A 6,298-nucleotide genomic window follows, 5' to 3' on the forward strand; every position below is an offset into this window, starting at 1 on the left:
GGCAGTTTACCCATGGCCGTTATTCCGAGCTTTTTGTCTTGTGGAAGAAACTTCTGTTTGAACGTTATTTCAGGTTTAGCTCACTGGTAAAATTGAAGTTACAACCTCCGAAAAACGTGTGAGAAGGAAACGCACTATCAATTCCGGTCTGCGCCTAAAAATAATTGGTGGGTTTAGTGAACCCATTTATGAGCATTCAAGCCAGTTTGTGTTTGAGATAAATGTCATGCGACTGATTTGAGAACAGACTAAATAATAAATGCGTGTATTAAAATATAACGATACTCTAAGAGTTTAAGTTACCATGTGCACCTAAGTTGCTGTGCGCGTGCCCGTGTGGGAAAGTGTGTGTGGGTATTTCCCAGCTGAGAGGCAGAAAAAAATTGAGGCGTTAAAGCATAACAATACGCACCGTTAAGTTAAATTCAATCAAGCCAAAGCGTCAAAATAAATCAAATTTAATACGGGACTTGAGCTTGGAAACAGCGCCATCACGTGTCCAAGCATGATTACTACCCACCTTCACTACTACGGGATTTTACTGGCATCAGTAGACATAGTAACTGCTCAGCTTTGTCATTGACCCAGAAAAAAAGGCTATCTCGCTTAAAGTTGGCTCCTTGAAAAGTAGATCTTTGAGCAAAAAGGTTTGACACTACCGACTTTGTTTTTGATTTTCCTGGGTTCAACCCCAAGTCAGCCAAACTCCGGTTGGTTCGCGGGCTGCATTAACGTCAACTCGATTTTACCATATATCATACCAATTAGGATTTAATATTTAGATTTTTTAAAAATCGGATTAAAAGAACTGAATTCGATATTAAGTTTTCTATACATCTAAAACATTGTTTGAGTTTTTTTATTAAGTGAAAACGGTTACAGATTACAGTTATGTATAGTGACATCTAGTGAGTCATCACTTTAACATGTTCTCAATTTGACCAATAATGCTTTGCGCTGTGGTTTGTATTCATTCAAATTAGGACACGATCTGAAACATGGTGTCAGAAGTGGCTGGCGAAAACTCGAAGCAATGGCAAACAATGAGATTCCGGTGCCGAAGGGCATGCAGATGTCCGGGGATTTGGCAAAGAACTGGGACTTTTTTCGGGATGGATTTGAGGACTTCGTGTTAGCCACAGGGCTATACAAGAAACCTGAGAAAGTGCAAGCTGCCGCCCTGAGACGGCTAATAATAACGTGGTACTGACGCATGACCAAAGTAAAGACCCAACTGCTATCGTGAATGAGTTGGGGGAGTTTTTTAACCTGCAAGAAACAAGAATTATGAGAGATATGTTTGGTTGCTGAAAACAAGAGACTGATAAGCCAATGAGCAGTTTTTTAACAGGGCTAAAGGAAAGAGCTACATCGTGTGGGTACCGTGAGTTAAAGGATGAGATGATTTGTGACAGGCTTGTGCTCGGAGTTGCAAGTGAGGACACTCGAAGGTGCTTGCTGCGTAAGCGAGACCTCAAGCTGCCAGAGGCAGTGGAAATATGTCAGCTTGCTGAGCTGATTGAGAAACACATAAAAACCATGGAGAGCCTGCAAGTAAGAGTGAAAAGTGTGTATGCAGCAGAGAGACAGACTGGGAGATATAGAATGCTGGACAAGAGAAGAGAGCAGTTGGCTTGCAAATACAGCGGAAACAGCCACAAGCGTGGCAAGGAACAATGCCCGGCCTGTGGTAAGGTAAATCATTTTGCCAAGGTATGTCAGGCGGTTAACAGGACCAAGAAAGTAAATGTGCTGGAAGCTGAAGAGCAAGAGAGCAGAGATGAAGACGGAGCTGAAGGCGGATATATGGATAATACGTTCATAGACACAGAATGCATCAGCACAGTGAATTCAAAAGGTAAGAAATGGTTTGTGCACCTGCGATTGAATAAGAAAAGACAAGCATGCCAGCTAGACACTGGTGCCAGTTGCAACGTCATGAGCAGTAGGACCAAAGAGAACTTGTCGCCCGGTACAGCCCTACATACAAGTTCAACGAGGCTGAGATTTTACTCAGGTGAAACTATGCTATCACAAGGGAGATTCCACACAGAATGCGTCATCAAAGGAGAAAAGCATGAGGTGGTGGAAATGCACCAAGAGCCCCTCCTCTCTGAGAAAACACGTGCGTGCCTGGGCCTATTGACATTCACAATACCTGAGGAGTTGAATAAAATAGATTGAGAAGAAGGCATGTCCCTCACGAAAGAGCAGCTGCTATACAAGTATGCTGACGTCTTCAGTGACCCTGCGGAGTCAGTCCCAGGTGAAATACACTTTGAGCTCGATCCAAACGTATCCCCACTACAGTGCCCATCTCGGAATGTTCCTGTAGCATTAAGGGAGAGGGTCAAGGACGAATTAGACAGACACATCAGAGCAGGCAATGTCACACCAGTGCAACAGTTGCAAAACCGGAAAAGATAAGACTGTGTATCGACCCTAAACCCTGAAACCGAGCACTGCTGAGGTCTCACTATCACATGCCAACGCTTGAAGATGTACTGTACAAGCTACCCAAGGCTAAAATATGTACATTGGTCGATGCCCGCGACGCTTTTCTAGAGTGCAGACTTGATGAGGAAAGCAGTCGCTTGACAACATTTTGGATGCCTTGGGGCCGCATGAGGTGGCTCAAGCTGCCATTCGGTGTTTCGGTAGCACGGGACATCTACCAATGCAAACAGCACAGACTTCGTGTGGATGTTCACGGCATTCTCTACAGACGCAACCGCCTGGATCTACGAATGGCAGAGTGCTCAGCGCAAATAAAGGGTCCGGAACGACAAAGTCTGGAACAGGGACCAGTGACTGGGACATCAGCCCGGGCGGAGACAGCCCATGGGTCAGGCCATGGGGAATGGCACTGTGCGGAAAGCCCGAGCGCCCCAAGCAGTCTGGCTCCTTGCAGCCCATCTACACCAGCACCAGGATGATGCCTGACACCGGGGAGACGCAACGACTCACCAGTCCAGGCAGTCTACACACGTTGTGGCCGCCTCTCACGGTCACCGCCTAAACTGAATTGGTGATCATTGAAGAAACATGGGTCCGACTACGGTGTACGCCGCACGCTGCCCTTACTAAGCCCAGACACATGCATACATAGACATTGACAACACACACATGAAGAAATTGCACTCGAGACTTTGGTTTATTGTTGGATTACTACATACATGGAAAAACATGGGTCCGACAAGGGTGTACGCCGCACGATGCCCTTACTAAGCCCAGACACACGTATACATAGACAATGACAACACACACACGAAGAAATTGCACTCGAGACTTTCATTTATTGTTGGATAACTTGGGTTTGGTTGTTCGATTGTTAAAAAAAAGGAAAAAAAAGAAAAAAATCATTTTGTTACAAGAATAGTTTAAAGTTACAGAACAGTAATTGATAGATCTGAAAATACAACTTCAGGAGCAGGTTAAGAAAGAGAGATGAATTTAAATAGGAAATAGGTTCATTACCGAACTGCAAAGTGGAGAGTGAGAGCTCTAACAGTGGAGTGCTGTTCAGCGCGATGTTCTTGCAACTCTTGTCGAATGACCAGTGAGTGTGTCTTAAATACAGGCAAAACTGACAGTTCTCACCAGGACTTTGGACAGATACTTTTCAGTCATTTGCAGGGCAAAAAGTAATTGATCAGTGTCGGACAGTTGAGTAATTGTGCTGACATGTCAACCCAATCACAAGACTAAGATTGATTATTCAGTCAGACAGTTGGGTGTTTATGCTGACATGTCAGCCATAAGGATGACTATGATGCTGTTATACTTACAAAAACTAATACAATATGAACAAGCAATTGCAAAGACACTTTGCCTTACCTTACAGTGACCCACGGCTTACTGTTGGAGAAACAACGGACCTTCTTGGAGGGTACAATGTTCTCAACACAGAAGTTAATATAATCTGTGATACAGTGGGTCAAGCTATCAATGTCTTTCCCCTGTGAATTGCCCAGCACCTCCCAGTGGTCTTAAAACAGTCCCTCAGTACCATGCTGGTCTCCCCGGTCCATCTTTGTATGATCCCCATGGTTGTTTTTTCCCCCTCACCATAGGGAGGTAGGTGGGGATCAGATTGACCAGGTTGAGGTCTAAGTGGCCCAGTGGGGGCAGGGGGACTCAATACATGACAGCATTCCGGGACCTGTTGTCCACATGTGTGGACATCACATATTTGGTTGTCACAAGGCTACAATGTTAAATTTTGGACTACAACAGCCTGGCCTCCACTTATGCTGTGGACTCTGCTCTTTTGTAGTGTTAAAAGCCTAAAGTCATTGATTCATTTCAGGACAATTGTCTCAACAGTGGTTTGTGGTTTCGAAAAGCCCCAATTTCTCCATTCCTAAGGCAAACATACAATTTGGTTGGAAAATGAATGATAATTTCACTTTTCAGGGTGCGGCTTTTACGCGCAGGTGGCTTATATGCGAGTAAATACGGTATACACCAGCGGCGGTCCGTGAATTGCCTGACGACACCTTCAGCTGTCTGAATCAATCCAACCCCCAAAACTATTTTATGGCTATAAAACCTCTACTGCAGCGACAGCTGCGACACAAAAAAAGCATCAATAATAACTTTACACAATTGAATTATTAATTAGGAATAAAACCATATTTAACTCACCAAAATCCATCCTCATTTCTTTCCTCCATCTTTTCTATCGCCATCGAAGCTAATGTTTAGGGTCGAGCCTGTCCTGTGATATTTCTGGCATGTTTTAATCCGATTTAGTGCTGAAAATGTTCGTTCCTGGTTGTGACAGGCTTGCTTGCTTCTGAGTTTTCCAACCTTTCTTAATGATGTCCAGCATTTTTTCTTGAAAAGTTTGTCTTGAAAATGGCTTTGACAGTAAATCTGCAAACAAATCAATTTCTTCTCCTTCAGCCATTGGGGGTTGACAAAACCGCTATCAAATCAACACAAGTATATATTTGCGTGTGCAGCTCGCTCCAGATACATTTTGGTAGCCTGGCTAGTCCACGCTATCACTTGCCAATCATAATTGGTGAAAGCGATGACGTATCCCTACGCCTGCTAAAAGGCAATGACATATCCCTATGCCTGGGACAAAGCATTGTGGTGTCGCCAACTCGAAATCTGACTGGTTTTAGCAACAGTTTTATCGACGCTTGTTTTATGCAGCAGAGCCTGCAGATCTAATTGTCAAGGCCTTAATGCAGATTTCTGACCCTGGCAACACATAATAGCTGAAATGTGATTGGTTAGATGCTTAAATATGAAAACACATCTGGAAGCAGCACAACCAGGGGGTAAGCAATGAAAGGAAGTATTCATAGACAAAACATTATTAATATCAGTCTGTGATTCAGATATATTTTTAGGCAAGCAGAGAAGGCCTTGCAGGCCCTGATTGTCCACCACTGGTAAACTAAAGTTTAAGAAGCAAAGCTATTACCACCTCATTCCTATGCACAACAGCTAAATTGATAGCATTGATAGAGGTGTATGACTTAATGCAAAACAAGGAGGTTAACTTTTAACGCAAACGATTAAAATGTTTGTGTGATTGTTTGTGTGGGTGTTTCTGTAATTAGAAAGCATTAGGTTCCCATCAAGATAGACTCTTTTTTTCAAATTAAATAATTTGATATTTTGCATTTCCCAAGACAGGCATATTAACTTCCTTATGATATTTACCCTAATAATGTGCTTTTGATTCATATAGTAATATCTCAGAAATACAACATCAATGGTTTTTCTTAAGATTTTCCCTTAAAAGTAACATATTTGTACGCGGGCGGCTTCTTTGCGAGTACATAAATATGGTACATTTTCGGGGATCTATTCAGCCGATATGCAAACTGATGTGAGTCGTGGATGATGGGAAGACAGGCTTTGATGAGTTTCAGTACCAGTTTTTCATAGCACATTTTCATGATTGGTGTGAGAGTTACTAGGTGGTAGTGGCCCAGATTGTTTGCTAGTGACTTCTTGAGTAGTTGGATGATGGTGGCCACTTTTAGGCAGGCTGGAATGGTGGCTTGTTCTAATGACAGGTTGAAAATGTTTGTGAAGACTGGTACTAGTTGGTCGGCACATGCATTGAGCACGTTCCCTGATGTTTCTGAGATTCCTGTGACTTCTTGTCCCTTTTTGTTGGGAGTTTGGGTGGATGTGTGCGTGTTTTCCCCTGTTTATGATGCCCGGGTTATAGTGTGCTTTTCGCCTCTTGTATCTTTCCTTGCTTCCCTTTACTCTCATGGCCGGCTGTGTATTCTGTGATTAGTCCCTGTCCGTGTATTTAAGTGGGAGT

The sequence above is a fragment of the Stigmatopora nigra genome, chromosome 16 (assembly GCF_051989575.1).
Source record: "Stigmatopora nigra isolate UIUO_SnigA chromosome 16, RoL_Snig_1.1, whole genome shotgun sequence".
Classification (NCBI taxonomy): Eukaryota; Metazoa; Chordata; class Actinopteri; order Syngnathiformes; family Syngnathidae; genus Stigmatopora; species Stigmatopora nigra.